Genomic DNA, 19286 nt, shown 5'->3' on the forward strand with positions numbered 1-19286 from the left:
TCTGACCCATTGGTCTATTAACTCTAACAAAAAGTTAAATGAAATAGTCTGCCCAGCTTAATATTAATGCAGTGGATTCTTACTGATGCCTATTAAACCTCGATTATGTTTCTAAGTGCAACCATGTCAATTTTACATAATCTATTGTAAATCTTACCCAATCTTCTTAGTAATCAAAGAAATACAAATTAGAAAGCAGTGATAAAGCATCTTTTCTACCAAATGTTCAGAGTTTGTGGTAATTTCTAGTGTTATTGAAACTACAGGGATATCAGACTTTCTTGACGGCAATTTGGCAGAGAAGTATCTGAAGCCTTGAAAATGTAGATTTGCTTTGTCCCAGTAGTTCCTATTCTGGGAGTTCATCCTAAGGTCAACATGGATATGCACAAAGATATAGCTACTAGTATGTTTACTCAGCATGTTTATAATAGGGAAAAAAAGGTAACATCTAAAAGCCCAAAAACAGAAGCTTCATTAGCTATCTATCTACACCATGCAATACTATGCAACCAACTTAAAATGATGTTGTAAAATGTGTAATGTCCTAAGAAGGTGGTCACAACTGAGCAAAAAAGGCAGGTTACAAAACAGAATACCTAGTATGATCCTATTGTGTGTGTGTGTGGTGTGTACACACAAACGACTAAAATGTTTATATCAAAATAGGCAGAGTTGTCTATGGATGATGAAGTATAAGGAAATTTTTATTTCATTCTCTTTGATTACCTATATTTTCTAAATATTATTCAATACACGTGAATTTTATGAGGAGAAATAGCAATAACAGCCACTGTCTATTGTAAACACTGTCGGTTGCTACAGGCAGGGCTGAAGCTACTAGTAGAATGCAGGTGACCTGTTCCTTTTTTCTCGTCTTATTCTCCATAGTAGTTTGTTTTAACTTTCTTATTTCTCTTTCACACTCTGCTTCACATATCCCTCGACATGATTTTACTTCCTTACTGAATGGAAGAGCCTGTGAATTATGAGACTGGATTTTAAATTTCTATTTATCTCCACTTCCATGAAGCATATTATCTTACAATATGAAAGAAGATAAATAATTTCTGAAAAAAATGAATGAATAAATGAATGTCCACTGAAGACTAAATGGGGATAAATCTGTTTTCAAAAGAAAAATCCACTGGTAGTGTCTACAATATCATAGGTGTTTGACATCCAAAAATGTTGCATGGGGCTAAGCCTTTCTAGAAGGAAAGAAGTGGGCTAGGCAGATCTGAACTGGGGGGCTTCTAGATTGTTGGAGGACAGAGGAAAGGGAAGAGGGCTCCGGCAGTAGGGTATTTACAGCCAGGGTCTCAGTGAGGGTCCCAGCCTAACTGCCTGCTAATGGTTTCCAGACAGGTGATCCACAGACATTGGCCTTCTCTTGCCTCAGGTGTTTCCAGAATCATCCCATTGGTAAAGCTATGGGCCTGGGATACAACTTCTGTGCGTGCACAATGAATATCCACACTCTGTTGTTTCACAGAGAGCTATTGCCAACCCAGGAAAAAAGCTCCATCCACCATGAGTGACTTATGACCAAGCTCTTCAACTCTCAAAAGATCTCTTTTGCCACAGCTCACTTCTCTTCTATGTTCCCAGCTCAAATAAAAAAAAAGAAAATTTGTTGTTCTTGTTCATTTTTTTCCAGGCATTTTTTTTCTATTTTAGGCATCCTTATAAAAATAAGACTACAGCTCTAAGGGCAGGCATTTGGACCTTTCTGGCAGGGACTCCTGCCCTGGGCAAGCACACTTGATGATCACACGGTACATGGTCCCTTCTCTCACGACCATCTGCTAGATTGGCTCTCTGCCCACTCACAAGCTTACTGAATTGTTTCACTAGGACACAGGTGCCAGGCTATCATGGGTCTAAATGAGCAGCCCACATAATACAGCAAAATGTTCCTCTCCCCTTCTGGAAAATCTTTCCCCCTGACAGCCTTAAAGTAGTGTGACTACATGGCTCCTGAAGCTTGATTAAAGCCAGAGACATGGGTGAGCCAAAGAAAATATTGTAAGAATCAAACCCTGAGAGATGAGTGGTCACAGAGCATAGAAACAGTGGTCGTGCTAGCAACAGTGCAGGTCAGGTGTGAGGTGGACAGGAATCCTAGGAATCAGGAAGGAAAGAAATCATCCCCCCAGACTTATTTAAAATCAAGGAAGGAAGTATGAGTTGTGTGTGTGACTGTGCCTTAACCTACAGCAGAGAGAAGAACAAGTAATATGAGAGTTAGAGCCAAAGACACGAGTGCGTGACCCAGCTCTGCCACTTGAAAGCTTCAGGCAGCCTCTGAATCTCAATGTTCTTAACAGTTAAATGGGGATAATAACAACACCATATGTTACTGGCATTATAATTATGTAACAGTCACTCCAAAACTTAGTGGCTTAAGACAACGTTAATTATTATTACCTCTCTGTGGGCCAAAAATTTGGGAGCAGCTGAGCTGAGCAGTTCTAACTCAGGGTCCCTTCACGAGGTTGCAGCTGGGGAGTGGCTGTACCTGGGGTCATCTCAAAGGCTTCTTCACTCATATATTCTCCACTCATATGTGTTCTGGGCTGGGAAAACAGAATAGCTGGGGGCTGGAGCCACTAGGGTGCCTCAGGCACTTCTCTGTGGGTTTGTACACTCTCTCCACATGGTCTCTCCAGCATGGCAGCTTCCAGGTAGCCAGAGTTCTTACGTGGTGCCTCTAAAGGAGCGTCCCCTGAGAGAGAGCCAGGAGAAAGCTGCCTTGCCTTTTATGATCCAGCCCTGAAAGTCACATAGTGTCGCTTCCTAATATTCTATTGGTAGAAGTAGTTTACAAAGCTCTACCCAACCTACCCATGGAGAAATGTCAACACTGAATTATAAGAAGAGCATGACAGATGAGATATCTTTTCCATCTTTGGAAAATACAATCTGCCATGCCATACAAGGTTGTTATAAGGATTAAATAAAATCATTCACATTCATTTTATAAGGTATAAAGCACTATACAAATGTTTGTTCTTTTTTATTACAATAGTGATAAGGAAATGTTATATCTCTTTTATCTCAGTCTATTACAGGAGGTAATTTCTAAAGATGGGGCTAAAGGGGCATAGTGGTAATTAAGATGGAGCTAAGGCAGTAGTAATGGCACAGAAGGCATCTTTACTCAAAGACTGGTGGAACACTATACCAAAAATTTTAAAGAAAGGGTTTATACATTTCTTTTGTCCCATTTCAAAAAATGAATCACCTGGCCTCAATGACATCTTCTCCTTTCACGCAATTTAGTAGAACCCAAATGCAAGTCTTAGATTTGCTACTAACTGAACAGAATGTATATGAAAGAATTGCCTTATTTGGGGCTCCAAATGACCTTTAAAGTTTCTATAAGTTCTAGGAAGTTAGGAATCTTAGAGTCAGTTGGATTCTCCTTGCTAATTCAATGCATTATAATTTTAAGGCATTTATTTATACAGATCCTAAATTCCAACTTTCTACTTACAAATATCCTTACAGCAGAGGAGTGGCAACACAGATAAGAGAGGGAGAAAGAAAGGAAAGAGAAATATTGACCATACCAGATACTCCCTGGGTGGGTGATGAGAAGAGGAGGCTTTCCAGGGTTCAGAGTTCAGGTCCTGTCAAAGGTGAATCCTGGAGAATGGACTGAAGGAGGGGCTGGGGGTCCCAGGAAGTGCACCTAGTTAAAGGAAATTGGGATCTAATCCCTACCCAAGACCCAATACCTTCCAACAATTCCCCTGGTTCCTTGGTTGTCTCCCTCCCCGTCACAGCCCCCTCAACAAGATAAATGTATTAGAAAGATACACATTCCCTGAAGGTTGTAACTATTTTAGGTTGTCATCACTGTTACATCAGAGAACTCTGCCTATCAGCAATTATTAATCAAAATTACTCAGGTGGTATTTTTAAGTGATAAAAGCAAGGTACAGAATAGAGTATGCAACTACTATAAAAATAAACTAAAATATATTTATATACACATATTTATTAATTCAATCAATAAATAAGTACTTGTCCGGTGAATGTATATACTTCTATGGGCATGAAATCTTTCTGAGAGGGCACATAACAAGCTGGAGGCAGGTGTTGCCTCTGGCAAGTGGAACTGGGGGGCTAGGAAAGAGGGGATGGGAAAAAGACTTTGTTTTCATAAATTTACGTTTGTACTTTTGGACTTTGTACCATGTACATATAATACCTATTCAAAAAATCGTTTGAAGTTACTCTGGCACAACTTATGACCAGTGTGCTTGCAAATACACCAGCACAGGGCTCCCAGATAGGAGAAAGAACTCCAGGCTTCTCACTCCACAGTTCTTCCTCACACTAGGATCGCACTGGTTCCTATTTAAAGTGCATCATAAATAGTTTATAGTTTGTCTTAGCCTGGGTTTCTCTGATAACAGAACTTAAATCAAAGGCTTAAGTGTCCGCAGTTGATTTGGGAAGCGATCCCAGGTTGAAGAACGCAGACAAGGACAGCTAAAGACAGAAAGGGAAGCTGCTCAAGGATAGGCTCCTAGTCGGCCACCACTCTGGACCACTGTTCTCCTCCATCCTGAGGGAATGTCTGAGAAGCCTTATGAAATGCACATCAAAACCTGGCTGGGAAACGAGAGAAGGAAGTAGTCAACCATCAGCTCCCATCCCCATTGGTCAAGGTTGCCCCCCAAAAAGGTTTCATTTTCCTGTACCTGCAGGTGGACACTTGTGAGTTCCTACAGGGTTTCCTAAGATTTTCCACCTGCAGGTGTCAGAAAAACCCCAGACAGAGAAACCCCAGTCAGAGAAACCCCAGACAAGAGATGCTCGTTGCACAGGCCTGAGGTGAAGCAATGTTGGGATGCACCCTACTGAGGCTGGCTGACGCCCACCCAGAGCTGGTCTCCACAGCAGTGGCTGGGACCGGAGGGGAGGCAGAGAAGTGTCCAGTAGAGTTATAGGAACTTCCTGCTTTATCAAGCTTTGTATTGTTTTTCTGTCCCTGACAGAATAAAAAAGCATTAGTTTTGTACTTTTGAAGAGGAATTTAATATATAAAAACATTGTCAATTGCCAATATAAAGAATATTTCTGTAAGGGTACTCAAGAACAGTAACACTAAGTGCTTCCATGGAGGAGAATTGGAGGTCAGGGAAGTGTTTCTCCATATATCTTGTATCTTGAATTTTGAGTCACGTGAACATATTACCCATATTGCCCATTAAAAAACAAAATTAGGGGCCGGCCTGGTGGCACAAGCAGTTAAGTGCACGTGCTCCGCTGCGGCGGCCCGGGGTTCGCCGGTTCGGATCCTGGGCATGCACCGATGCACTGCTTGGCAAGCCATGCTATGGCAGCATCCCATATAAAGTGGCGGAAGATGGTCACGGATGTTAGCCCAGGGCAAGTCTTCCTCAGCAAAAAAAGAGGAGGATTGGCAGATGTTAGCACAGGGCTGATCTCCTCACAAAAAAAAAAAAAGAAAGAAATAGAGATCCAGCTCAAGAAAGAGTAGAAGAAATCCCCTAGATGGTGGTGAAGGGACATCTGTGCAGCAGACCTAAGGTCCAGACTGAAGCAGCACAGAGGTCCTAGGAGAGTTGTCTTCAAGACAATAAATCAGAGAAAACAATTGATGTGTTTGGAAGCATTGAGAGAAACTTTAAACTTACGGTGAAGGGATTAAGGATAAATTAGTGAAGAGTACATAAATCGTGAAGTGAGTGAAAAGAGATAGCGATAATTAACGCTAAGAAAAACAAAGAGTACTACCAAAAAAGAAATATAATCATGGTATATGTCATGGCTCAATAATATTTGTTTACATGGTCATAATAATATAAACAGTGAATGTAGACATAACCAAAAATCTTAAAATGAATATGTTGAGAGGATGGGGGGAATGATAAGTAACAGAAGGAGTGGTCATTCACAAAAATCTAATTAATTAATTAATTAATTAATTAATTAAAAGGCCAAATTCTTGTATTCTTCCATGGTAAGACTATAGATAGTGCTTCAAAATGAAATAGCAAGTAGTTACAATATAAGTGTGATATTCATAGAAATGGAGGTAAATACCAAAAGAAAAACAACTTAAGTTGTTACCTCCAGAGAACAGGATAGTAAAGGGGACCAGGGAGGATTGAAGGGGACTGCTGTTTTCTTTAATAAATCTTGCAGAACTTTTTGAATGTTTAATCTATTTGTATATCAAACTTTGATATACATCACTTTTTTAAAACTAATAGAAAAAGGAAATCTATATACATAATTCCTTAACTTGAATAGAACTATTATTGTATTTATATACTTCCTTCCAGCCTTTTTGAATATATTCTTATCTTTTTTACATATTTCACATGCCCATGAATTTTGTATCGTCTTTTACTTAAATACTCGAGAAATTTTTGTTCTACATTCTTCCTATTATTTTAACAATAATTTCATCAAGTTATAATACAAATCAAGTGATAATGACAAATTTAATTTGCTTAGGATAGTGCTGTGGACTGAATGTGTCCTCTGAAAATTCATATGTTGAATACCAACTCCCAAGGTGATGGTAACAGGAGACGGGGCCTTTGGGAGAGAATGGAATTAGTGCCTTGACAAAGAGCCTGAGCAAGCTCTGCTGCCCCTTGCTGCCGCATGAGGTTACAGCGAGAAGATGGCTGTCTACCGGGAAGCAGTCCTCTCCAGGCACTGAATCTGCTGGTGCGTGATCTTGGACTTCACAGCCTCTGGAATTGTGTGAAGTCCATTTCTGTTGTATATAAACCACCCAGTCTCTGGTACTTTCTTATAGCAGCCCAAACGGACTAAGACAGATAGAATTTCAGTGTGAGACTTACTGAGTAAAAAGGATTTAACATTTTTATGGTTGTCACACAATGTTTTACATCAGATTTTTGAAAGGAGGCCATTTAATACCGAGGTTAAAACTATAATTTTTTTTTAAGCTCACAGAAAACCACATCTATTCAAGTTTCAATCACTTCATAGTTGCTCAAAACAACTCCAGGGGCCGGCCCGGTGGCGCAAGCGGTTAAGTGCGCGCGCTCCGCTGCGGCGGCCCGGGGTTCGCTGGTTCGGATCCCGGGCGCGCACCGAAGTACTGCTTGGTAAGCCATGCTGTGGCGGCGTCCCATATAAAGTGGAGGAGGATGGGCACCGATGTTAGCCCAGGGCCGTCTTCCTCAGCAAAAAAAAAAAAAAAAAGAAGAGGATTGGCGGATGTTAGCTCAGGGCTGATCTCCTCACAAAAAAAAAAAAAAAAAAAAAAAAAAAAAAAAAAAAACTCCAAAACACAGTTGCCAAATGATTTCAAGAAGGTAGACCACAAAACTTAGAGAAATGCAATACAGTTAATTATATGTTTGTAGTTGTTACAGAACTAACAGATATTTTTTGCAAATGAATAAGATTTTTTTAAGGTATCAAAATAGGTTTATTTTCACTTAAATTGGAACCCACTTATTTCCTCAAAAAGCAACAAAGGAGATTCATCGTTCTCCTTCAATAGTCCTCCAGTTTCTTACCGAAGATTCCTTGTGACTGCTGTCCTGATCCAGGTCTACATGTTGAGCTGCTCTCTCCATGGGTAGAAAGGAGTCTGTCCTCTACCTGGGCAAATGGAGGGATGGTAAGATTTGAGGAATACCACGGGGGCTGGCCTTTCCCTGTCTCTATAGATAGGCTCTCCCCTAAAATTTGTGGATGCCCAGGGTAAGAAAACAAATAGGAGCCTCCATACCACATGTCCAAATATTTAAAATGTTTAAAGTACGCTAACACATTGTTAAATGAAATATGTTCTATATTCCCACCCAGTTAAATGTAACATCAAAACAAGCGGAAAGCCAGGTTAAAATTTAGAATTCTCAGACTCCTTGGAATTCTGCACCAGAATATAGTGCTAAAAGGAGAGCAGACCCCCAGCCCACAGCCCACCCTCCTCTTCTGCCCACTCACTGCTCCTTCTCACACTCAGACAGTTCTCATACACACTGTTCACTCCAACCAGCATGTGCAGTCTTTGTCCTCCACCACCCCAAAGAGCAGCCTGGCCACTCTTCGGGCCAAGAAACAGCAGAGTCCACCCCTGGGAGTATGAACCCAGAATAAAGGCCTGCACGTGCCCTAGAAGGCCTGGGCTATTTAGACAGAGAACTCCTGGGAGAACCAGGCCCTGGAGGGGCGTCTCTCCTTGGCCCCCAAAGACATCTTGTGGGGAGGGACAAGGCAAGAAGAGGACCAGACAGGTCTCTCTAAAGCACAGGCCCAGAGTAGAGAATCCTCTTCTGGTGGTCTGGAGATGGTACTGCCCACAAATATGCAAGTCTTACCTTTAGAGACATTTTTTGAATTAAAATATTTTCTTCAGAATGCATGCGTCAGGGATCTTTCCTCTCTCTCATTCACATTTCATGAATTTGAGCACATTCTTTATGGTCAGTTTACCTGATTGCTTTGTTGTTATCCAGGAAAGCAAAAAGAGGCCTTTGGGAGAGGACGTGCAGAAGAAAGGGTTGCCTGAGAAGCCAGGCCGGGGAGCACCTGAGGCAGCTGGGTGCAGCCGGGCTCTCTGTGGGGCAGGAAAGGAAAAGGGGCTTTGACTACAGGTCCTGCCTCACTAGTCTCCTCCTGACTGCCCTGGGAGATGTGAGCCGATTAAGAAAGAGGAAGAGAAAAATGGAATTGGGAAGTGGGGAAAACCTCCATGGCTGTTTCTAGATTTTCATCTTACATCAGCCTGCACAGCAGGTCTACCTTACACATGAGGGAAATACATGAGACAAGGGTGCTTCCCAACTGACATTTTTCAAACCTGTAGTGTTTAAAGACAATAATGGTATCAATTCTGTTTCTATTTTTCAAGAATATTACTACATGAAATATTAATCTAAATCATTTCCCCAATAAAACTGAACAATCTGAGAGCCTGTGAGTACTCAACAAATGAGCAAGATTGATAGTGAAGACAGTTCCTAAAGTCCTAGTTACTCAGTCATTTATCCTTTAGCTAAACACCAGTTGCTACCCTGAGGTTTCGACTATGACACAGTTCTAGATGCTTTCATTCTTAGTCACATATTATTTAATTTATAAATAAAGACTAGCCATTAAAAACAAGAAGTGTAAGGGATACTGCCATCGAATACAAGTTGATATAAGGAACATAAAAATTAAAATCAAATTGTACAAAGATGAGTTTTACCCAATCAATAAGTTGCAACAATCTGTTTATAATTCTCAAAAAGCACATCAGGATGTCTCTAAAATTTAAAAAAAAAATGTCAAAAAGATAAGATATAGTAACTATCAATTTGTCTTTGCCTTGTAACTTAACTATCAAAAGACTAACCACACTATAAATGTGCTCTTTGAATTGGAAAGCTTGCAGGAAGCAGCCTAAAGAATTCCCTCTTATTTTATCTCTTAGAAATAAAATGAAAATTATGAAAAATAAGTTAAATAATAAGTCCAAAATACAAGAATTATAACAGTCATAAAATCAGTTTTATCTATTTTAATGCTTTAAGATAAAATTAGACTTTTATATCTGAGTAAACACCTATTAAGTACCTTAAGCCAAAAGTAATATGTCATTTACTAATTTGTCAATGTCATCTTTTTGTCACATAATTAAAGTAAATTTATCCACATGTACCACATACAGTAAAAAAATTTTCCTTTACATAATATAAAGTCATTAAAATTTAATATTAAATGAACTTCATAATCTAATCTTAAATAATATACTCTTCTAAATTAAAACATTTTTACTTAAAATCATTTCTGTAGAATATCCATGAAAAACTAACAAAAAAAATATTGATGTTCTTAAGGAGATTTGCCAGATGATAAGTGACTGTGAGAGGGCTTCCTAAGTCAAAAACATTCAGGAGACAGTGGTTTATAGGGTTAATGTCAGGAGTTCCAGAGACTCTAGCACTGTCTGCTGGCTGCAGTCTGAAAGCCTCTTACAGTGATAAAATCTTTCTGTTCACCGTTAAAATCATGTGCAGGCAGGCAGAATTGGGTTCCGATTAAACTCTCTAAGCTACAGTTTCTACATTTATAAAATGAAGGTAATAGTGCCTCCTTCCCAAGATTGTTATACCCATTAAGCGAGGTGAGAAATGGAAGTGACTGGCCCGGTGATTAGGCATGTGGTCAGCATTAAATAAACTGCAGATGTGTGTGTGTATAACATTTATACCTGTAGATATGGATCCCCAGGAGAGAAATACACTGACGTGAATTCTCGCTGTGATCTAATTAACTGATATCAGCACCTTTACTGAGAAGAAGAGGAAAGCAGAAAGACAAAAGAGGAAGATATTACTCATAAGAAGGAAAAGGCACAAAAAATGAAGACAAAATAGGCCAAAAACATACTTTTGCCTAAAATACATTTAGCATAAACAAAATATTTGCAAATAACATAAATGTACTTGCCTCCCTCTGAGCCACCATGCACATGGGGACCTGGCACCCAGGAAGCCCACTAATGTAACAAGACATGAGAAGGAAAGATTGAGTCAGCACCAATTCCAGAAAGTTGCTGCCTTGTCACTAAACACAATCACTAACTAAAATACAACTAACTACAATTATAGGACCAAAGGATGGTGCTGCTGAAAGGGACCTAAGAGACCACCAAACCAGCTGTAACATTTTGCAATCAAAAGGCAAAATAAAGAGCCTAGATGACCTGTCCAAGGTCACACTCAATTAGAGGCAGAGGCCAAACTGGAATTAGGATTTCCAGTTCAGTGTCCTTTCTTGTTTGCAAAAACAAAAGCTTGTGTGCGTGTGTCGGGGAACTGGGGGAAGGTGAGACAGCCTCTGCATTACACAAGGCAAAGGTTTCTAACACTGCAAAGTGTCCTTGGCTGGCAATAAGGTCCAAGGCTGACAAGGCAGCAAGGCTTTCCCCAAAGGACTGAAAACATGCTGTATTCTCCCTCCTATAGAAGGCAGAGTAAGACATCTCTGCTGTTGAAATGACCACTCCTTTCAGATACGTTTTCCACCTACCCTTCAGAATGGAAATGAGTCCAGATCCCTTCCTCAGAAGAGTTAAGCACAGAATATCACCCAAATGGAGCAAGCAGCTTGCAGAATGGCTGCAATGAGTTGGTTCCCCAGTAAATAGATTGAACATTATCGCTCTACTTCATACCCTCAATGGAACTCCATCCCATGAATGGAATGGTATATTATAACTGGCATAAAATAGGCCACCACTTTAGTTACAACACAGGATTGTCCAAATAAACAAGCATTAATCATGCACATTATGTAGTGCATAATGCTTCAGAGAGCTTCTGCAAGCAGCTCCAAATGAACTCGACCAAATTATACCATCTGACAGCTGTTCCGTGACCTGTGGGAAATGAGTTGGTGGTCTCAGTCCAGTTCCTAGTGGACAGGTGTCCAAAGCACAAAAACTACCCTCACAATTGGGCCTAATTAGCAACCCGGTTGTTGCAGCCACAGTAAAACCTGGAGTCCATGTCACCGCCGTGCTATTGGAGGCTGCCTCGACATCAGGTGGCATGCGCTGAAGGCTTAGAGCAGAAACACAATGGCGCCTGCATGAAATGTGGTTGCTTCAGGAGAAACAGAACTGTGTCCAGGACTGGCTCTCTGCCTCTCGCCTGACTCCCCCAAGCCAAAGATGACAGAGACAGCGATGGAGTTCTCGGCACTGTTTTAATCTACAGCATGAAGATGTTCGTAACACAAACTGTTATGCACTCCCACTTTTCATCAGAGCAATAGACTCAACTATCACACAGAAAACTTAGATTTCCCTGGATTCCCAGCCATTTCTCAAAATCATTCCCTTCATGTCTTTGTCTTAATGGAAAGCTGCCCACTCCTGAGGACACTGTCCCCCACCCACCCACCCCGCAGCCCTCCCAAGTGTGCATTTGCTGTTCTCCAAGGCTCTACATACCTCAGCACCAGATAGTGGAGAAGGAGTCTCCTTGTTCCTAAATGTCACTTCCAGGCCATTCTTCCCTGCCCTGGTAAACTCCTCCTTCTCTGACACCTAAAGCATTCAGCTCTGCCCCATCTATTGACCTTCCATTCAATCCTCTTGTTCAAAAAGAAGCTAACTCCTGGCTTACAGTCTTCCTTTCTTATCCTTTCATCTGATATCATCAATGGTGATTTCAACACCCACTTGGTGAACCATAAATACTCCAGCTTCTCAGTCTTATCTTCTTCACTCTAATGACCTTTTTCTCCTCGATACCACAGCTTCACACTCCCATGGCTGTTCTCCAGACCTTGTCACTACCAGAAAATGCACCACCTCCAAATATCTCAATTCAATATTACTCTCTTGGACTACATCCAGTCATTTCTAGCTGATTTTGTTATAGTACCCTCCTTTACAACTCTCCTGTCACGTGCAGACCAATGCACCAGCCCACAGCTTTCTCACTGTTCATTAACTCCCCTCCTTTCTCTCCTCTAATGTCATTATTGGTGTCTTACCTTCCGTTACCCTTTACATCCAATCTAACACCAAGTCCTGTCAACTTTATCTCCAAATTATATTCACTTATTTCTTATTTGCCATTGTTTCCCAGTTTCTGTCTCACAATATAGACATAATAACATTTGGTGAATGAGTGAAGCATTAAAAATAAATGCTTGGGGGCCGGCCCCATGGCTTAGTGGTTAAGTGCACGTGCTCCGCTACTGGCGGCCTGGGTTCGGATCCCAGGCGCGCACTGAAGCACCGCTTCTCCCGCCATGCTGAGGCCGCGTCCCACATACAGCAACTAGAAGGATGTGCAACTATTACATACAACTATCTACTGGAGCTTTGGGGAAAAAAAGTAGGAGGATTGGCAATAGATGTGAGCCAGTCTTCCTCAGCAAAAAGAGGAGGACTAGCATGGATGTTAGCTCAGGGCTGATCCTCCTCACAAAAAATAAATAAATAAATGCTGAGGATTTCACTTCTGCTTAGGACATAGAAGCATAAGACAAGGTCATTCCCACTCTGACAGTGGAAAAAAATGGATCATCTACAAAATCATAATTTTTATTCATCCCAACAGAGAGCTTAAGTTGCAAGTAGGCAAAGTAAACTGAATTCCAAAGAAGAACAAACACAAACAAAGAGAAATAGGATACATGTACTGTTTTTCCTTTGGCAGAACATAGGAGAGAGAAATGGCTGCCACATAAGTAGATAAGAGGAACTCAGCTAAAATTTTTATTGATAAAGGCCAAGTGTGGGCTAGCACGACAATGTGGTATAAGTAGGAGGTCCAGACACAAGGAGAATTTGCATTTATTCATAAGATTTTTCCACAAGCTTCCACCAGGTGCTTATAAAATTAGAGGCAGGGTAGGAAACTGGAGACAGGGTCCTTCAGTGGGGCATGTTTACAGGAGATGACCACCAGGAAATTCTCTCCCACCCAGGACCAACCAGAGATACAAGGCAGAGTTTGGCTGCCATAGGAGGAAGGGCAGAAATATGAGAAAACACCAACTCTATGTCCCAAGTACGCTGAGCCAGCTAAGACTAAGGCTAGGCTAGGACAACAGAGAGCACTCCAGCAACCCCAACACAAGTATAACACTAAGTAACAAGCAACATCAGTCTACCATTTGGGAAGAGGCAAAAGCTTGGAGAGAGTCCCCTCTATGGTGCAGAGTGTTTGAAAGCTAAGGGTCGAGAAGGAACACTGATTTTATTTTTAAATTCACCCAGTCCCCACTCCATGCACAAAGAAACAGCTGCCAACCGCTGGAGGAATTTAAGCATGTGGTGCACTGAAGGTAATAACCACAACAAAACCCAAACTCCTCTCAACTCCTGACTAGAGTAACTTGATCCTATACTAGCAGCTTAACAGAAAAAGAACCATACTCATTTTTTTGGCAAAAATGCTATTTACTTCGGTCTTCTATGTATGTCTATATGTAATGTCTAGCAATCATACAATAACACCAAAACCAACATAAAATCAAGGAAAACATAGCCTATTTTCAAGAAATAAAGCAATCAACAGAACCAGACTCAGATATGATCCAGATATTGAAATACTTTCAAATAATTATGATTAACATTAAATGCTCTAGTGCAAAAAAGTGAGCATGTGTATAAAGAGATTGAAATTTCAGCAGAGAGGTGAAAACTATAAAAAAAGTCAAATGGAAAAGACAGAAATAAAAACCAGCATCCAAAATAAAGACTATCTTCAATAAACTAATCAGCAGACCAAACAGAGCTGGGGGTGGGGAAGAACTCGTGAACTTAAATATAGATCAATAGAAATTTTTCAAACTGGAGAGATAGAGAGAACAAAGCAACCAAGAATTGTGGGACAACATCAAATGTTCTGACATGCATTTATTGAGAGTCCCAAAAGGACATAGAGAAAGAATAGGGAAGAAAAATATATGTGAAATATGATGGCTGAAAGGGTAGCGTAAAGGAGTTTCTTTTTGGTGATGAAACAGTTCTGTATCCTGATTGTTGTGTCAGTTACACAAATCTATACATGTCATGAAATGTCATAAAAATATACACCAAAAAAGTATAAGACTGGCAGAATCTAAATAAGAGCTGTAGCTTAGTTAAGAGCATTATACCAATGTCAATTTCCTGGTTTTGATAAGTACTATGATTATGTAGGATGTTATCATTGGAGGAAGCTGTGTGAAGGATTCTCATTATCCTTGGAAACTCATTAAGATTTTGTAACTTCTTGTGACTCTAAAATTATTTCAAAATAAAAAGTTTTCAAAAAGATAATGGCCAAAAATTTTCCCCAAAAATGAAGGAAAATGAATGACCAATGCAATAAAGCCAGAGAAGTTCAAGCAGGATGAATAACACTACACGCACACACACCTAGACTCTTCAAACTGCTGAAAACCAAAGATACAAAGAAAAGAACAAAAACCAGAAACATTCCATAGAGAAACAAAAATAAGAATTACATCAGACTTCTCATCATAAGCTATACGAGTCATCAAAATGGAGAAACCTCTTCAAATCGTTAAAGAAAAAAAAAAATCAACCCAGAATTCTAAACACAAACAAGATCTTTAAAAATTGAAGATGAAATAAAAATTTTTTTCAGACAAATAAAACCTACAAAATTCCTTGCCAGCCTACCTGCACTACGTGTGAAAGAAATTTCTTCAGTCAAAAATAGTACTATAGACAGAAACCTGTATTCTATAAAAACAAATGTAGAGCACTGGAAATGGCGTAGATAAAGGCAGACATAACATTCATTGTTTTCTTGTTTTTAATTAGTCTAAAAGATAACTATCTAAAGCAAAAATAGTTACAATGTATTGTAGGCCTTGTAATATTTGTAGAAGTAAAATGTAGTACATCAATAGCATGTATTATATGAATAATAAAATGAAGTTTACTGTTAAAAAGGTTCTTATACTATACATTAGACCATATTATTTGAAGGTAGACATAAGTTAAAGATGCATATTGTAAACCATAGGGAAACCACTATTTTAAAAACGAGATAGAGAAGTCAAGATGGTGGCGTAGGCAGACTCTGAACTCACCTCCTCCCACTGACACAGCCAATTTACAACTACACGTGGAAAGATTCCACCTGAGAGAGGACTGAAAACTGGATACGAGGAATTCCTGCAACAAAGGACAAGCCTAATTGAGGGGGAAGAGGCAGAAACTCCCTTCTGGAGAGGAAAAATGCCGCCTTCACAAGCCGACAGCTTCACGGCCGCCCGGGAGCAGCGCACACGTACGCAGCCTCCCTGGAGGCGCGGGGCCCTGAGCCGGGGAGCGCCCCCGCTGTGGGCATTTTGTGGACCCAGCACAATCCAGACGAGTGGCATAATATCTGACTTTGCCTGCCACTATAACATTGGAGAGTACCCCCAGAAAAGCTGCTTCACAAAGAAATGAAAACCGGCTCTTAGGGCCAGCCCAGTGGCGCAAGCAGCGGTTGAGTGCGTGCACTCCCCTGCGACTGCCCAGGGTTCACCAGTTCGGATCCCCGGCGAGCACCGACGCACCGCTTGTCAGGCCATGCTGTGGCAGCGTCCCATATAAAGTGGAGGAAGATGGGCACGGATGTTAGCCCAGGGCCAGTCTTCCTCAGCTAAAAAAGAGGAGGATAGGCAGATGTAAGCACAGGGCTGATCCCCTCACAAAAAAAAAAAAGTCAGTAAATTTGACCAACACAAACAAAAAAAACAAAAAAACAAAAAAACCCGGCTCTTAAAGGGCCCACCTGCAAACTCACCTGTTTCAGAAAGCAACCTAAAATCACCAGAAAGAATCACCCAACAACAAGCCCTCAGGCAACTTGTGGGCCTGCATAGATTGGTGACTGGATTCTCTGCAGCCTGACAACCGAGCTGACTTCAGTGGGGCAGGGCGTGTGCGAGGAGCGGGTGCAGAGTGTGGAGCAGTGGTGGGTGTGGGGGGCTCCCGCCATGGAGAGACTGGGTCCACTTCAGGAGGTCGGGGCACAAACACGGGGCAGGACTGTGTTGACTGTGTGTGTGGACCTGTGGGCTGCAGGGCTTGTCAGCTGCAGAAGACCTGTGCTTCTCAAAGACCCACATAGGGGGTTTGCCCCACCTTCCAAAGCCTGAAACAATTGGGTGCTCCCATGCCTGAGGCCAGCCCCACCCAGCTGCAATCCTCACAGAGCTGACAAGAGACCTAAAGGTTGGAGGCTTATAGCAACTGTAAGGCCTTGAGCCTAACAACCTGCCACACTGGGGGCCTACTCACTTAAAAGAAATACTGCAACACAAATGTGGTATTAGAACTTGCAGCCAACTGTGCTGTGGCTCTCCACACCTGATAAAGACACTGAAGGGCCCACAACAACTACAAGCAGCTGAGCATTACAACAGCTGGCTAGGAGCATAACTCGGCCTCCCTGGGTGCCTACAGGGAGAGCAAACAGAAGGACACATGTAGCCCACATAGGGGTCACCCCTGGAACATTGAGAACTGAGGGAAGCACACTGGAAGCCTCCTAAGCCATCACTTACATAAGATCACCTATCCAAGAGCAGGAGACGTACCTAACACATAGACACAAGCACAGGGAAAGAGGCAAAATGAGGAGGCAAAGGAATACATTCCAAGTAAGGGAACAGGACAAAACTCCAGAAAAGGAACTAAGTGAAACGGAAATGAGCAACCTACCCGACAGAGAGTCAAACAAAGAGTGTTAAGGATGCTCACTGATCTGGGGAGAAGAATAGATGAACTCAGTGAGAATGTCAACAAAGAAATGGAAGATATAAAAAAGAACCAATCAGAAATGAAGAATACAATACTGGAAATGAAAAATTCACTAGAGGGACTCAAAAGCAGAGTAGAGGATACAGAAGAACGGATCTGTGAGCTGGATGAAAGACTAGAAGAAATTACCCAAGCTGAACAGGTAAAAGAGAAAAGAATTAAAAAGAGTGAGGACAGTCTAAGGGACCTCTGGGACAACATCAAGCGCACTAACATCCGTGTTATAGGTGTCCTGGAAGGAGAAGAGCGAGACAAAGGGGCAGAGAATCTATTTCAAGAAATAATAGATGAAAACCTCCCTAACCTAAGGAGGGAAACAGACATTCAGGTACAGGAAGCAGAGAGCCCCAAACAAGATAAACCCAAAGAGGCCCACACCAAGACACATCATAATCAAAATGTCCAGAATTAAAGATAAAGAAAGAATCCTAAAAGCCGCAAGAGAATGTCAAGTTACAGACAAAGGAAACCCCATAAGGCTATCAGCTGACTTCTCAGCAGAAACCTTACAGGCTAGAAGAGAGTGGCATGATATATTTAAAGTGCTAAAAGGAAAAAACTTAAAGCCAAGAATACTCTACCCAGCAAGGTTATCATTCAAAATGAAAGGAGAGATCAAAAATTTCCCAGACAAGCAAAAATTAAAGGAGTTTGTCACCAAAAAACCAGTGCCACAAGAAATGTTAAAGGGACTGATTTAAGGGGAAAAGAGAAGACCACACATAGGAAAAATTTTCTATTTCCATGATAAGAGGGTAATGGATACAAATGCACAAAAAAGAGGTTAGATATGATATCAAAAACATAAAAGGAGGGAGGAGGGGAGTTAAAGAGTAGAGCTTTCAGACAGAGGTCAAACTAAAGAGAGCATCAATTCTTTATAGAAGAAGAAAGGAACAGAGAAGGACTACTAAAACACTGAGAAAAACAAAAGTTAAAAAATGGCTATAAGTACATACTTATCAATAGCTACTTTAAACGTCAATGGACTAAGTGCTCCAATTAAAAGGCATAGGGTGGCTGATTGGATAAAACAACAAGACCCATATATATGCTTCATACAAAAGACACACTTCAGACCTAAAGACACTCACAAACTGAAAGTGAAGGGATGGAAAAAGATACTCCATGCAAATAGCAATGAAAAGAAAGCTGGGGTACCAGTACTCATATCAGACAAAATAGACTTTAAAACAAAAACTGTAAAAAGAGACAAAGAAGGGCATTACATAATGATCAAGGGAACAATCCAACCAGAGGACATAACACTTGTAAATATCTATGCACCCAATGTAGGTGCACCTAAATATATAAAGCAATTATTAACAGACATAAAAAGAGAAATAGACAGTAACACAATAATAGTAGGGGACTTTAACAGTCCACTTACACCAACGGATAGATCATCCAAACAGAAGGTCAATAAGGAAACATTGGCCTTAAATGATACCCTAGAACAGATGGACCTAGTAGATATATACAGAGCATTCCATCCCAAAACCGAAGAATACACGTTCTTTTCAAATGCACATGGAACATTCTCCAGGATTGATCACATAGTAGGCCACAAAACAAGTCTCCATAAATTTAAGAAGACTGAAATAATACCAAGCATCTTTTCTGACCACAACGGTATGAAACTAGAAATCAACTATAGGAAGAAAATCAGAAAAGCCACAAATACATGGAGATTAAACAAAATGCTACTGAACAACGACTGGGTCAACAAAGAAATCAAAGAAGAAATCAAAAAATTTTACCTGGAGACAAATGAAAATGAAAATATGACATGCCAGAATTTATGGGATATAGCAAAAGCGGTTCTAAGAGGGAAGTTTATAGCAATACAGGCCTATCTCAACAAACAAGAAAAATCTCAAATAAACAATCTAACAATGCACCTGAAGGAACTGGAAAAAGAAGAACAAACAAAGCCCAAAATCAGTAGAAGAAGGGAAATAATAAAAATCAGAGCAGA

General features: G+C 40.7%; 1 long non-coding RNA gene across 1 annotated transcript in view; it reads right to left on the minus strand.

Annotated features, from left to right (window-relative positions):
• LOC131420505 (uncharacterized) overlaps positions 1-19286 on the minus strand; it is a 127562-nt gene that overhangs the window by 47042 nt on the left and 61234 nt on the right. Inside the window, exon 3 of the long non-coding RNA XR_009223548.1 lies at positions 7545-7629. This is a non-coding gene — a long non-coding RNA (uncharacterized LOC131420505). The remainder of the gene's footprint in view (positions 1-7544; positions 7630-19286) is intronic.

The sequence above is a fragment of the Diceros bicornis genome, chromosome 23 (genome assembly GCF_020826845.1).
Source record: "Diceros bicornis minor isolate mBicDic1 chromosome 23, mDicBic1.mat.cur, whole genome shotgun sequence".
In the NCBI taxonomy this organism is placed as follows: domain Eukaryota; kingdom Metazoa; phylum Chordata; class Mammalia; order Perissodactyla; family Rhinocerotidae; genus Diceros; species Diceros bicornis.